Below are 15,556 nucleotides of genomic sequence, written 5' to 3' on the forward strand. Positions count from 1 at the left end.
GGGCAGTTTGTAAGAGAGACGGAGCCCAATAGCAGAGAATTCTCCTCCTTTAGACATGACAAAGTAAACTCTATGGAGGAGGGGAGTTGATGGTATGTGTCTTGCCTTCTCAAGGCAGTCAGCCTTGGAGAGAGTTTTGCACTTTGCTGTTTGCTCCTCCCAGCTCTTTCTCTAGGCCATCCGGCCCTGGATTACTTGCAGACTCTTTTACTAGGCCATCCGGCCTTGGATTACTTGCAGAGTCGTCCCTGCTGTTTCCAACGGGACCCTGATGGCGTCGCTGGACCTCCGGGGACTCAGCTAAGTCTTGCGCCTCTCCCGGGTTAAGGTCAGCTGTGGGTTCAAATAATGTGTGGTCAGGGTCTGTCTCATTTAGCTCGGATTGTTCGGCTATTCGTTTTCGTATTTGATCGATGTGTCGCCTCCATACTCGGTTGTCTTTTAACTCAACTAAGTATGACTTTGGACCGGTTGCTTTTATGATGTGCCCTGCTAGCCAACTTGGGCCGTCCCCATAGTTGCGTGCCCACACTCGGTCGCCTATTTCCATTCCTCTAGTTTTTCCCAGTTCCCCTTGTAACCCTCTGGTGTGTAATGGGATTTAGCAGGTCAGTGGGCACCGGAGCTTCCGTCCCATCAATAATTCGGCTGGGCTTCGCCTGTAGCAGTGCTGGGGTTCTATGCTGAACGGCCAGAAAGAAATCTATCTTTGTTTGCCAGTCGCCTGGCTTGAGTCTGGACAATGCCTCCTTAGCGCTCGGACGGGCGCTCTGCAAGGCCATTCGACGCAGGGTGGAAAGGCGCAGAGAGGGCATGTCGGATGCCCTCATCTGCCAAGTATTCTCAAACTGCTGCCGTGAATTGCGGGCCGTTGTCGGATACCAGCGTGTCGGGCAACCCGTGGGTTGCAAATAGGTGCCGCAGGGCTGCGATTACTGCCTCGGCTGTCATGGATCTCATGAGAATGATTTCCAACCATTTAGAGAAGCGCCGACAACCACTAGGAAGGTTTGGCCGTGGAAGGGCCAGCAAAATCAATGTGGATTCTTGACCAGGGCCCTTGGGGTTTTTCCCATTCCTGACTGGGGCCGTTGGGGTAGTGGTCTGGACTCTTGGCAGGCCTGGCATTTCCTACCCTCTCAGCAATTTCTGAGTCCATTAAGGCCACCACACATAGCTTCTGCTGGCCCTTCATCCTTACGATCCCTGGGTGACCCTCGTGGAGGAGGTCCAATACCTTTCCTCAATTTCTCCGGGATCACCACTCGATCGCCCCATAGCAGGCACCCCTTGAGCCGAGAGTTCCCCTTTTTTACAAATTCCTTAAAGCTGCCCGGCGCGGCCACCCTCTTGTACCCAACCGGTACAGTCCTTAACATAATGTCGGTATGATGCCGAGCCACTTCCTTAGATGTGACTGGGCCAGAGTCAAGAGTCAATCAGCAGGATGGGCGTCCCGGGTGGGGTCTTGATCGCCCCTGGTAGTGGGCATCTGCTTAATGCGTCCGCATGCCCCTTCTTTTCCTGGTCGATGCTGCAGCTTGTAGGAGTAAGCGGCTAAAAAAGATAGTCCATCGGGTCAATCGTGGTGAAAGTGCCACAGGCGTTGGCGGTCGCCAGCCAATCCTAACAGTGGTCTGTGGTCAGTCACAATTTCAAAGTCTCTGCCAAAACATATTCATGAAACTTTTTACCCTGACACTATAGCTAGGGCTTCCTATCCAACTGGCTATAGTTCCTCTCTGGGAGGACATCGTTCTGGAGTAGAAGGCTATTGGGGCTTCTGTGCCGTTTGAAGTCTGTGGCTGAGCACAGCCCCACCCCGTAAGGAGGCATACTAAACCAGCAAGGCATTTGCTGTGGTACTGATTAGCAGGCTATCACTCGAGAGTAGGTTTTTACTGCTTGAAAGCCCTACTTCGACTTTCCCCAAGACCAAACAGTATTTTCCTAGAACTTATGCAGCGGTTCAGCAACGGTTGCCTTATTTTTAAAAAGTGGAGGATAAATAATTCCTAAGCAAATAGATGCCATGAATGTTGGGCAATACTGTATAAAGAAGGCTCAAGGAGACCTATCAAGTTATGGGTAGGGTCTTAGCTACAAGGATTCAGATGCAGTTAGAAGCCAAAATGAGTGTGGTTGTTCAAGTGTCCTTGCTGCATAGATTCAGACTGAAAGCAAGACCATCCCTGGTCAAAAGGATGTCAATGCAGTGACTTCAGCATTTGTAACACAAGAACAGGATTTAAGCCCTTATTGCTACACAAGCATTCAGCCTTGGTCACAGATAACTAAGATCTGCAACAGAATTGCTTGCAGCCATTTCAGAAATAAAAAATAGGCAACTATTTGCCTATACTAAGCAAGAATTTCCCTTTAAATATTTCAGACCAAAATCGCTTTTAAACCATAAATTTGCCATCTCATTTTATAACTTCCATGCAGAATCAATAATAACCATGATATCCAGATGCTTGTGGTATAAATTCTCTAACTTCTTAACTTTTCATACATGCTAACCACTTGATTTTTCACATCTATATTATGTTGTTCCTCCCTATTTGCTCTTTCTAAGGTCATTGCACTCTCAAGTTCATCTCAACAGATACATACTCAAAAATGAAGTGATAAATACAATATATATATTGTATCTATGCCCATCTCCTTCCACTTATGACCGTATGACTGTAACTTTGTTGCTTGTATTCTTATGATTTATATTGATATTGTTTCCTGATTGCTTATTTGTACCCTATGACTATCATTAAGTGTTGTACCTTATGATTCTTGATGAAGGTATCTTTTCTTTTATGTACACTGAGAGCATGTGCACCAAGACAAATTCCTTGTGTGTCCAATCACACTTGGCCAATAAAAAATTCTATTGTATTCTATTTTGATCAGGTCTTTTTCAAGAACAAAGGTTTTTTGTTTTTTTTACTTATGAATGCAAAACCTGCCCTTGCCCCAAGAGTGCAGCAAGTGTTGCACCACAGGAACTGGGTAAGCGCTTTTGCAAGGCTTTGTTTAACGTCGCCTTGTAGTCAGCGCAGATTCTAATTGACCCATCTGGTTTTACTGGGGTGACGATTGGCGTCTCCCATTTGCATGATCGACTGGCACCAAAATCCCTGATTTATGAGCTTGTCTATCTCCTTGTCAATCTTGGGTTTTAGGGCAAAGGACTCTCCTTGCTTTTAACCTAATAGGGGCTACCTGGGGTCTAAGTTGAAGGAAATAGGGGTCCCCTTGTACTTGCCCAGGCAGTCCTTGAAGACATCTTGAACTCGTTCATGAGTGCATGTCTTTCAGGTTACAGTCACTTCTGTAGATGCCAGTCACTCCCATGCCCAATGCACGGAACCAGTCTAGTCCCAACAAACTGGCAGGGTCCCTTCGGCAATCGTGATGGGCAGGGTCTTCTTGTGTGGTCCGTGCTCGACTCGGACGGAGGTGGTCCCTCGAACAGGGATGCGATTCCCTTGGTAGTCGTGGACTCGTAGCCGTTGTGTTTGCAGGTGGCGCTTGCGACTGATGGCAGTGACTTTAAAGTGTCCCAGGACATGATGGTGATCGCTGACCGGTGTCACTTCTAGTCGCACGGCACTCCTTCTATTTTGGGTTTGGTGAAGATCTTCTTCTCCACCTTGGTTTGGTGACCTATGATCACAGTCGTTTGATTCAATCGCGCCTTTTGTTTGAGCCAATCACGGGTCGCCTTGCGATCCAGCGCTCTGATTGGCTGGTTTGAATTTTCGGCGGGAAGGTTGGGGGCTCGACAGACTTGAGCCAGGTGCCCTTCTTCTCGCACGCCGACATATAGCGTCCTTAAACTTGCAATGTTGGCGCTGGTGTTGCCCTCCGCAGCTTCCGCATCCTCCGGTCTTCTTTGCCACGTCTTTCGGTTCGACAAACCCCTTCCTCATCCTCACCGTCTGATTCGGTCTGGATCTCTTCTGGGTGTACTGGGGTTGGTTTTTGTGCTGCGCCTTGGACATTTCATGGGCTCTGGCTTCGTCCAGGCGTTTGCCAGCGTTAGGTTGCTCTTTGATAGCAGCCGCCTCCGCAAACGCATGTCTCTGACCCCACGGATGAGTTGCTCAGCAGCGCCTCGTCAGGTCTCGGTACCCACAGTCTTTGGAGGCTTTCAGGGCGGCCATGTAGTCGCGATGGATTCGCCCTCCATCTGTCTCGCTCTCCAAATTCAAAACGCCGCGTATTTGGGACGGGCGTTGGCCAAATGGTTTTTAAGCAGGGTTTGCAGAGTTTGCCACGATACCGATTGTACGGCGTTGGCTCTGCCAGAGCTTCGCGATGTCGATGACCTCGGGACCGCAGTGGCTCAAGAAATAATGCCCTTTTGGTTGTCTGGAACTCCTTGCAGTTCGTTGGCTTCTAAGCTTTGAAGCGGGTCATGTCGTTCCCCATTTCTCTCTGGCTGGGTCAAGCAGTGCGGGCGGAGTGTAACTGGCCATCTCCGCGTTTCTGCCCTGGTTTGCTGGGTTCGGGTCTCTCGTGTTTCAGCTCGGTTCTGGTGCTCCTTAGCCTCGAGATCCCACCTTCGTCGCCAATGTTAAGTTCGGGAAGTAACGAGGCTGGAGACCAGGGTAGTGACAACAGCTCTTTAATATAGGGTGAACCCAGCAGCGTGGCTGGGGAAAAACCTCTCCTTTTATACAGTTCAACTGGCGGCTTCAACCAATCAGCAACGTACTTGTTTCCCGCCCAAATATTTAAAGGTACATAACATCAATACATAACAACTACTCCTATAGATACCATTGTAGAAATGAGGCAGAGAGAACCAAGTTTTAGCTAACCTCGTGTCAGAAGAAATTTATTCATACCGTAGTTCAAACATTTGGCGTAACTTTATGCCATCTCCAGTTCTCATGTGAAATATGTACAACGGACAAGAAACAAGTAACTGTGCCTTTTGTTTGTGCAAAAGAAAACCAAGCAAAAGGTATTATTACCTTTTACAAAAGGTATTTTACAAAAAAATTTTATTTTACAAAAGGTATTTACAAAAGGTATTGTATATAAATATACAAATAGAATGAAGACTATTGCTAACATAGTGTAAGCCGCCCTGAGTCTTTGGAGAAGGGCGGGATATAAATGTAAATAAATAAAAAAAATAAAAAATAAAAATTATGTAGAAAGAAAAAGGCTTTTCATCACCCAACTTAAGAAATCAGAGTAATAGTGACCTATCACATAAGAAAATTGTCTGTGTCTGAAGTCAGTAAAGGTCATAAAGCTCTTTAAAGACATAAACAACTATATATTTGTGAATATTATGTTGTATCGATGCTAAATTTATGAACCTGACCTATCTAGGGCAGTTTGTAAGAGAGACGGAGCCTCCAATAGCAGAGGGAATTCTCCCTCCTTTAGACATGACAAAGTAAACTCTATGGAGGAGGGGAGTTGATGGTATGTGTCTTGCCTTCTCAAGGCAGTCAGCCTTGGAGAGAGTTTTGCACTTTGCTGTTTCTCCAGCTGTTGTGAGCCATCATAGGTAGTGTTGGGTTTCAGCAACAAGATGACTCAGGCCATTCCTCCTAAGGAAGAGGAGGAAAGGACAGAAGCAGGAGGAGCCATAGACAAGAAAAACAAGGCTAGGCTCTTGACAGCCCCACCTGCGGTCCATTTCCTAGGCTGCTTTCCCCTTCTCCCTTTTACTCATATCCTGCTTTACCCAGCTGCCTGTGGTCTTTCCATATAATGTGGAGTCCGTTCACAAACCACAGCTATTGCATGCCATAGCTTATTAGCCAGTCACGTCCTTTCAAATCTTCCTTAGCTAAAAAGAACAGCTTCATTTTTTAAAAAAGTGGAGGATAAATAATTCCTAAGCAAATAGATGCCATGAATGTTGGGCAATACTGTATAAAGAAGGCTCAAGGAGACCTATCAAGTTATGGGTAGGGTCTTAGCTACAAGGATCCAGATGCAGTTAGAAGCCAAAATGAGTGTGGTTGTTCAAGTGTCCTTGCTGCATAGATTCAGACTGAAAGCAAGACCATCCCTGGTCAAAAGGATGTCAATGCAGTGACTTCAGCATTTGTAACACAAGAACAGGATTTAAGCCCTTATTGCTACACAAGCATTCAGCCTTGGTCACAGATAACTAAGATCTGCAACAGAATTGCTTGCAGCCATTTCAGAAATAAAAAATAGGCAACTATTTGCCTATACTAAGCAAGAATTTCCCTTTAAATATTTCAGATCAAAATCGCTTTTAAACCATAAATTTGCCATCTCATTTTATAACTTCCATGCAGAATCAATAATAACCATGATATCCAGATGCTTGTGGTATAAATTCTCTAACTTTTTAACTTTTCATACATGCTAACCATTTGATTTTTCACATCTATATTATGTTGTTCCTCCCTATTTGCTCTTTCTAAGGTCATTGCACTCTCAAGTTCATCTCAACAGATACATACTCAAAATGAAGTGATAAATACAATATATATATTGTATCTATGCCCATCTCCTTCCACTTATGACCGTATGACTGTAACTTTGTTGCTTGTATTCTTATGATTTATATTGATATTGTTTCCTGATTGCTTATTTGTACCCTATGACTATCATTAAGTGTTGTACCTTATGATTCTTGATGAAGGTATCTTTTCTTTTATGTACACTGAGAGCATGTGCACCAAGACAAATTCCTTGTGTGTCCAATCACACTTGGCCAATAAAAAATTCTATTGTATTCTATTTTGATCAGGTCTTTTTCAAGAACAAAGGTTTTTTGTTTTTTTTACTTATGAATGCAAAACCTGCCTTTCCCAAGCCGATAACATTTCCCCATGGAATAGATTACACAACATCCAGAGTTAGCCTTCCTGGCTAGAAGTAATAGCTGCTGAATTTCTGTCCAGGGTATTTGAAATGTTAATAGTTTCTAAATCTATATGGATCTTTCTGATGTTCTAAAGTAAGGTGGGTTATAAATGGAGGTTGTCCCTCATTTATTGTGGCTTCCAACATCAGAAACTCTCTCTTTAAGGAGGTTTGTTACTACTTTGGCACTAGGTGCAAATATTTTTACTGGAAAAACTTTTCTGATATTTAATTCATTTGTAGCTATATTTTAATTTATTTTGTATAACTTTCATGGTTTTTTTAACTATTTATATGGCTTTCATTTTCCAAGTTAATTATGTACTTGAAATTAAATATTTAGAGCTTAGCATTTCTTTAAAATATCAGTAACCTAGCTTTGTTCGCTTTTTAAAAAAATTAAATGTAGGCTAAATAGACATATTAACAAAGTATATATTAAATATTTTTGGATATTTGGACCTATAGTGCAACACATTACATTAGTTCCAGGAGATCTAGATAGAAACACTTTATATTTACATTAGAAGGAAATTCCCCATTGGCATCATTCTGAAACTGAATTTTCTCCTTTAGAAAACTGAGCATGTGCAAACATTATTTCAGACCATAATAATTCAGCCCATGGTTCTTGGACAAACAGCAAATACTTTCTCCCTATTTCAGCCTGTGTAATGTATGTATTCTCAGTCTGTATTATGTATTTTAGCCTATATTATATTCACAATAGAAAAACTGTTTTATATGTTTTGTTCTTCTAAATATTGTTGTTACAAGCCAAATGGTTAAAATGGCATGTTGTATTAAATTCATGATTTAACCTTTTCCCAATCTCAGTTTGTGACATAGAATTTACTCCTCCTCTCTGATTCAGAGCTTGAGAAATTGATAAGTATCTGATTCTGATTCTTCTTCCATGTCTAGCTCACACTTTAAACTGCCAGAACAAAGCCATATTCTTGGCCAAAAATAAGTCATCAGTACAGATAATGTACATCATTACATTATTAGTAAAAAAAGGTTAAATCCACAGCATTAAATATGCTTAATTAAAAGCAGATACTTTTAATAAATGTTTGCACTGGAACAGGCATTTAAAAAACAATTTCTGTATCTAGGTATCTGGCAATAGCTGACATACCAGCAGATGGGCCAGGTTCTATGTCTTTCACACAGCATGTTGTTATCTGTTAAGAGCCTTCAATTGAGCTTATTGGCACTCCAACTCTCAATCTATTCAAGATCCTCCAAGTAGTATAAGGGAGGTCAGACCCTTCAACTATATCTGTTTTGATACACCAGTGACGGCGAACCTTTTAGACACCGAGTGCCCAAATTGTGCACCTGCGCATGCCCAAACTGAAAGTGCAAGTGTGCGCAAAAATGCACATGCGTGGACATGCACAGACATGCACGTTTGCATGCATGGACATGCACGTATGCATGCGTGGACATGCGCACGTGAACAGCAGAGACCCAAAGACCAGCTGGCCAGCAGGAGGCGGGGCATCCCAACACTGGCAGCGCGGCAAGAGGTAAATACTTTCAGTCACTATGTTTTGGGCAGTTTGGAAAATAAAAGAGATAAAATTGTCTTTCTAAAACTATTATTTGCTAATTAATCAGGAACCATTCATCTAGAAAGAAATAAAAGGCATCACAGCTATAAGTAGATAGCTACTAATTAACATGGCAGCTCTCTGAGCTGAAATTCTGAAAATCTTTTAGACAGATCTTAATCAAGGGATGGACATTGCAAAATAGCATGGCAATATTCTGTTACATGAAATCATTACCAAGTAGTCCTCAGCTTACAACCATTTGTTTAGCAACTGTATGAAGTTATAATGGCACCAAAAAAGTGAATTACAACCAGTCCTCACACTTATGACCATCACAGCATCCACAGAGATACATGATCAAAATGTGTGTGACTCACTTAATAACTGCATCGATTTGACAATTATGGCAAAAAAGTTCATTAAACCAGTGCTCATAAGTTGAGGACTGTCTGTATTGAATTCTGTTTCTAGCTGATTGAAACAAAAGGAGTGTTGAACAGATAGGGGAACCACCACTGTTGGGTTTAATCAAGCAATCTTGGAAATATCTTTCCCTGTGAACTCTATTTGAGTTTCTTGTATAACTTGTATGTACAGTATAACCAGATCACACATCTGGGAACAATCACAGAGTGGTCAGTATGGAAATAAGTAAGAAAATCAGTAAGGAAGAAGCCAGAAGTTTGGAAGAAACTTCAAGCATTGAAGGGCAACTCTAAAAAGCAGACTTCCACCAAACCTAAAATGTCCCTGTAATCCAATGTGGGTTGGCTGTTTCTATTTCCTGCTATGGTTCTGTGGGCAGACATTAAACTTCCTGTTCTAAAACCTGCACAAAGAATGTTCCTTTACTTTCTGAAATCATGTGACGCCTTGAAGGAAGCGGACTTAACTCCTAACGGATGAGAATCTTAGAGGTGAAACAAGAGACAGTATTAAAATACCCTTCCGGAGTACAGTTTAAAAAGTAACACCAGGACATAACCTGACTGATCTTGCAAGCTTCTCATTGCAGAAGAAATTGTACTGAAATAAATACATGATAAAAGAATGTTAAACCCACAGTACCAAGGATGCTTAATTAAGAAGCAGATACTGTTAATGAATGTTTGGTTTGGAGCAGGCATTTAACAAAGCCATAATTTCTATATCTTATTCATTTTCTGTTCCACTTTTCCATAACATCTTTGCATCTTTGCAAAACAATGGCTGCAAGTATGTAAACGATTAATGCAAATGATCAGAAATAAAATTTCCTGGAAATTACCACTAATTTGAAAACAGAAAGTTCTGATAATTGATACAATAGCTACCTGCACAGCTCAGGCCCAGAGTAGAGAAGACAGTCTATTCACAGCTACCAATTTAACACTGAGCATTATGGTGGGCAATATGATAAGAAGATAAGGTCTTTTGTATTTAAAGAAGCATCTCATAGGTGCTTTGTAGAATAGCTTGACCCTTCTTCTTTGTGACAGTCCCTTAGATATTGGAACGCTGCTATCATATCACCTGAGTCCCCCTTTTCATTAAAATAAGCATACCCAATTCCTGCAACTACTCTACATATGTTTTAACCTCCAGTTTCCTAATCATCTTTGTTGTTCTTCTCTGCACTCTTTCTAGAGCCTCAACATGTTTTTATACATGGTGACCAAAACTGGATGCAATATTCCAAGCATGGTCTTCAAGGCATTATAAAGTGGTATTAAAACTTCAGGTGATCTTGATTCTATATCTCTGTTAATGCAGCCTAGGATTTCATTGACATTCTTGCTAGCTGCAGCACAGTGCTGGCTCGTATTTAAGTTATTGTCTCAAGAGTCCTAGATCCCTCTCGCAGTTACTGCTATTGAGCCAGGTAACCCCTATTCTATAGCTGTGCATTTTGTTTTTCTTACCTAATTGTAGGACCTTACTTTTTTCACTATTGAATGTCATTTTGTTAGATAGCCCCCAATGTTCAAGTCTGTCAAGATCCTTCTGTATCTTAAGCCTATCTTCTGAAGTGTTGGCTATTCCTGCCAGCTTGGTGTCATCTGCAAATTTGATGAGTTCCTCATCTATCCCCTCGTCTAAATTATTGATGAAGATACAGTAGTAACTGTGAGAGGGATCTTTGAACCCTAGTGGACAACTATCTAAATATGAGCCAGCAGTGTGCACCAGCTGCCAAAAAAACCAACACAGTTCTAGGCTGCATAGAGAGATAGACTCAAGATCATGTGAAGTGTTAATACCACTTTATAATGCCTTGGTAAGGCCACACTTGGAATACTGCATCCAGTTTTGGTCACCACATTGTAAAAAAGATGTTGAGACTCTAGAAAGAGTGCAGAGAAAAGCAACAAAGATGATTACTTGAGTCTAAAACAGTTGCAGGAACTGGGTATGTCTAGTTTAATGAAAAGTCGGACTAGGGGAGACATGATAGTAGTGTTCCAATATCTCAGGGGCTGCTACAAAGAAGAGGGAGTCAAGCTATTCTCCAAAGTGCCTGAAGGCAGAACAAGATGCAACGGGTGGAAACTAATCAAGAAGAGAAGCAACCTAGACCTAAGGAGAAATTTTCTGATAGTTAGAACAATTAATCAACTTACCTCATGAAGTTGTGAATGCTCCAACACTGGAAGTTTTTAAGAAGATGTTGGATAACCATTTGTCTGAAGTGGTGTAGGGTTTCCTGCCTAAGCAGGGGGTTGGACTAGAAGACCTCCAAGGACCCTTCCAACTCTGTTATTCTATTCTATTCTATTCTATTCTATTCTATTCTATTCTATTCTATATTGAAGACTAGTGGCCTAAGACAAAGGTTTGTGGTACCCAACCGGGGTGAAATGTAAAATTTGTTACTATTGGTTCTGTGGGCGTGGCTTGGTGGTGGTGGTGTTTATGTGACTGGGTGGGCTTGGCCAACTTTTTTTTTTTTTACTTTTAAAAGCATTTTTTCTACAACCTCTTCAGCTGAAGAGGTTGTAAAAAACATGCTTTTAAAAGCCTGTGGTGATCAGGCAACTCAGCTGGGATTGCCAGAGGAAAAAATGCTTTTAAAGAATTCTGACGATCCCAGATGAGTTGCCTGATCGCCAGAACTTTTTAAAAGCTTTTTTTACATTTAAAAAATGCTTTTAAAGGGTTTTGATGATCCAAGTTGAGCCACGCGATCATCAGAGCTTTTTTTTTTTACTTTTAAAAACATTTTTTCGGCCAAAAAAAATGCTTTTAAAAATAAAAAAAACCCTCTGATGATCGCGTGGCTCAGCTGTGGTGGTGGGGGACAGGGATTTTTGTTACCAGTTCGCCAAACCACCCGCCACCATCGCTACCGGATTGGGCAATCCAGTCTGAACCGGGAGCATTTCACCCCTGTACCCCACTGCATACTTCCCTCCATGTAGATGCAATTCCATTGAGGGTTGAAGGTGATTGATTTGATGATGATGCTGTCTATCATACATTATCTTTTTTTAAAAAAAGTTTTTTTATTTTTTTATTTTTTATAAAAATGTCAAATCAATGCATGAACAGTGTGACACCTGGGCGCCATACATTCCAGTAGAAACAAAACTGATCAGATTAAACATTATTATTATTATTATTATTATTATTATTATTATTATTATTATTATTATTATTATTATTATTATTGTTGTTGTTATTATTGTTATTATTATTATTGTTATTATTATTATTGTTATTGTTATTGTTGTTATTATTATTATTCACAAAATGACAGTATACACAGCAAATAAGATAATTATGCTGGATTTCATATCACAGATCACTAGTCAAACACTTCCCAAGCGTTTAGGACTGCGTGATGTATCAGCGAATTATGCGAGCAGATCCCAGTAAGATGGCCTTCTGCTGCTGACCAATGGTGATCTTCTCAGCACCAATTGTTTTTAAGTGCTTGCCTAGGTCTTTAGGCACAGCTCCCAGTGTGCCGAGTACCACTGGAACCACCTGCACTGGTTTATGCCAGAGTCTCTGCAGTTTGATTCTCAAGTCCTGATATCTGGTGAGTTTTTCAAGTTGTTTCTTGTCGATTTTGCTGTCACCAGGTTTGGCAATGTCGATGATCCACACTTTTTTCTTCTCCACAATTGTAATATCCGGAGTATTGTGCTCCAAAACTTTGTCAGTCTGTATTGCTGTTATTGTTATTGTTGTTGTTGTTGTTTTTATTATTAAATTCCCATAACAATACACATCTATATTAGGTTACGGTCTATCATTATTCAATTATTCCAGCTATTTCTCATTATTACTTTCATTTTATCAAATAAAAATTGTAATACATTAATATTCCCTTTATTTCTATCTCTAGCTTTCAATCATATCACCCTATATTAAAAAGCTTTCTCTTTCTTTCCTGCCTAACTTTTAATCATGTCACCTGCCTACAAAAAGGGGAAAAGAATAGAAAAGGAAAGATAGGAAAAGACAATTCAAAACAGCAACCGGGAACAGGAATCATCCATCAATCATCTCTTGCATGCTTTATACTTTAATTGCTATACTTTAAATAAAGAGGGGTAGAAGGAAAAGCAACAATAAGGGGGGGGGGAGAAATAATCTACCCATCATCTCTTGCCCGCTTCAATACTTCAACTGTTATGCTTTTTTAAAAACTTGTCTCCCCCATTCCTCTCTTAAGTCTTCATCTAAATCTATTTCTTGGATGTCCCATCTAAGTATTCCTTCTACCTCTACCCTCTTCTATTGCCTATTTTCTAAAATTGTTACTGAGGCCCCTCCCTCCATTTCAAACATATCTTCCCACTCTCTTAATATGTTTTTCCCCTGGCTCAATTCATCAATCATATTTTCATTATAATCTCCTCCCTGTCTTCTTCCTTCTTTATTTCTTCTTTTGGCTCCTCCCTTTCCTGGGCGTCATGGTTTGTAGTCATCATCCCTTGTATAGTGTTTTCCATTTTTTTCATAATATCCTTAAATTGTTTGTCCATAATGTCTTTTTTATTTTGAAAAAGAAGATCCATCTCTTGGACAATTCCATTCATTTCTCCTTCAGTAACTTTTTTTTTAAAGAAGGTTGATTTTTATTCAACAGTCCAAGACTTACTTATTTAGTCTTTAAACTACCCTTCAAGGAGTACACTAGTCCCAATTCTTTATATCTCATAAGTTAACACTCAGTTCTATTCAAGTAGTCCTCAGAGGTTACCACAAAACCTTTTATATCCTTTTTGCAAATTCAATCCTCTAATATGGTGTTCAAATATCTCTTTACTTTAATCATTTCCTTGTAGTTTCCTCTTTTGCCAGCAGGTAGCACTCTCCATTTAAATTTCAGTTTGGTAGTTTACTAATCCACTGTTGTTTGGGGTATACAGTAGATATCCAAGCAGAGTAAGTTTTATGTGTGTGTGTGTGTGTGTGTGTGTGTGTATGTAAAATCCTCTCCCCTAGTTCCACCACGGCTCACCTTCTTCTCTCCAGCACCAGTCTTAGCTGTTATTCTTCAGTTTGTCCCAGCTTTGTAGTGACCATTTTTAGGCTTCTTCTTCTTGCTGTGGCTGAGAGGAAAGAAAAACCCTGGACTGGACAGGAGAATTGCAACTCTCCCTGACCTCACAGGGTACTCCTCTCTGCTTCACCATCCTTCAGGGTGGCTTAGGCTCCCTCCAGAGCCCACAAACAGGAAGAATTCAGCACAGGGAATGTGGAGACCCGTTCCTCTGTGAATGTATCGCTGCAACGTCAAACCACAAGTCTATTACACATTTTTCTATCTTATCAAGTAGTAGGTTGTAGTTTACTTTATCAAATGCCTTACTGAAGTCCAAGTAAATTATATCCACAGCATTTTTCTACTCTACTAATTTTGTCACTTTATCAAAGAATGCAATAAGATTTGTTGAGAGTGCTAAAAACTATCATTTTTCTTCTGATTCTGAAAAAACGTGCTACATAGGAATCATCATAACAACTGAGAACTATGACGGCAATCAAGAACTATGGGTCTTTTGATGCTCAAAAACATGCCTGAAACTATAAAGAACAATAAGGAGACAAGGGGATTGTCTAAAGATAAAGAAATGAGTGTAGAAGCCACTCAACAATTGGGAGAAAAAGATGAACATAATATTCAAGAAATAGATGAGAAAATAGAAGAAGCAATAGAAGGAAAAAATCAAAATGAGATGCAAGAAGATAAAGATAACGAGAGAAAGGATTAATAAATAGGAATCAATCAGATAATTCCTTAAAAGCTTACATTAGAATAGAGAGAGAAAAGGGAAATCTCTTCAAAAAAGAGAAAGGTTTAGAAAAAAAGAGAAAAATCTCTTTAAAAAAAATTATTGATGGGTGTTAAAATAATACAGCAGAAAAAGACAAAGGGCAACCAGAAGAGTATGTTCAGTAGGTATAAAAATATCAAAAAGAGTTATAAGACTCCAAGAGAGAGAAATAAAAAGCTGATTAAAAAGTCAATAAATGTTGGAACTCCAAAAACGTTAAGAAAAGATGGATAATGATAAAATTTGTTAATAAAAAGAAAAAATAGCAAATGCAAATAGGGAAAATAGTAGCATATATATTAACAGATAATAGAATCTATTATAAATAAAAATAAGCTAAGCTTAATAGGTGGAAGTTTAGCATTAGGTAATCTAATTGTATTATTAATATTAATAGCGTGTTAAAGTATATTGTGAACTTAAACTTTTAAGGATGGGGATCCTTAACTATGGGGATTTTGAGATATATTTTGAGAGATTAAATTTTGTTAATATTAGAATAGAATAGAATAGAATAGAATAGAATAGAATAGAATAGAATAGAATAGAATAGAATAGAATAGAATAGAATTTTTATTGGCCAAGTGTGATTGGACACACAAGGAATTTGTCTTGGTGCATATGCTCTCAGTGTATATAAAAAAAAGATACGTTCATCAAGGTACAACATTTACAACATAAATGATGGTCATATTATTAGTCCTAGACATTTGGAATATTGAAATTATGTTGGAATAATGAACAATTTTCAAAATATTAAATATTAGTAAGTTAGTTACTAAGATGTATTCAACATCTTCATCAATTATTTGGACAAGGGGATAGATGGGAAACTCATCAAATTTGCAGATGACACCA

General features: G+C 39.8%; 1 protein-coding gene across 6 annotated transcripts in view; it reads right to left on the reverse strand.

Annotated features, from left to right (window-relative positions):
• The window catches only part of SCN4A (sodium voltage-gated channel alpha subunit 4), a 146,083-nt gene that overhangs the window by 113,372 nt on the left and 17,155 nt on the right, over positions 1 to 15,556 (reverse strand). The window contains exon 1 of one of the 6 annotated variants that reach the window (XM_058184083.1): positions 11,030 to 11,045. The exons of the other annotated variants lie outside the window; for them this stretch is intronic. The gene's annotated coding sequence lies outside the window, so the exon portion shown is untranslated. Of the gene's footprint in view, positions 1 to 11,029; positions 11,046 to 15,556 lie in introns of those variants that run through there. 6 annotated transcript variants of the gene reach the window in all.

The sequence above is a fragment of the Ahaetulla prasina genome, chromosome 4 (genome assembly GCF_028640845.1).
Source record: "Ahaetulla prasina isolate Xishuangbanna chromosome 4, ASM2864084v1, whole genome shotgun sequence".
Lineage (NCBI taxonomy): Eukaryota > Metazoa > Chordata > Lepidosauria > Squamata > Colubridae > Ahaetulla > Ahaetulla prasina.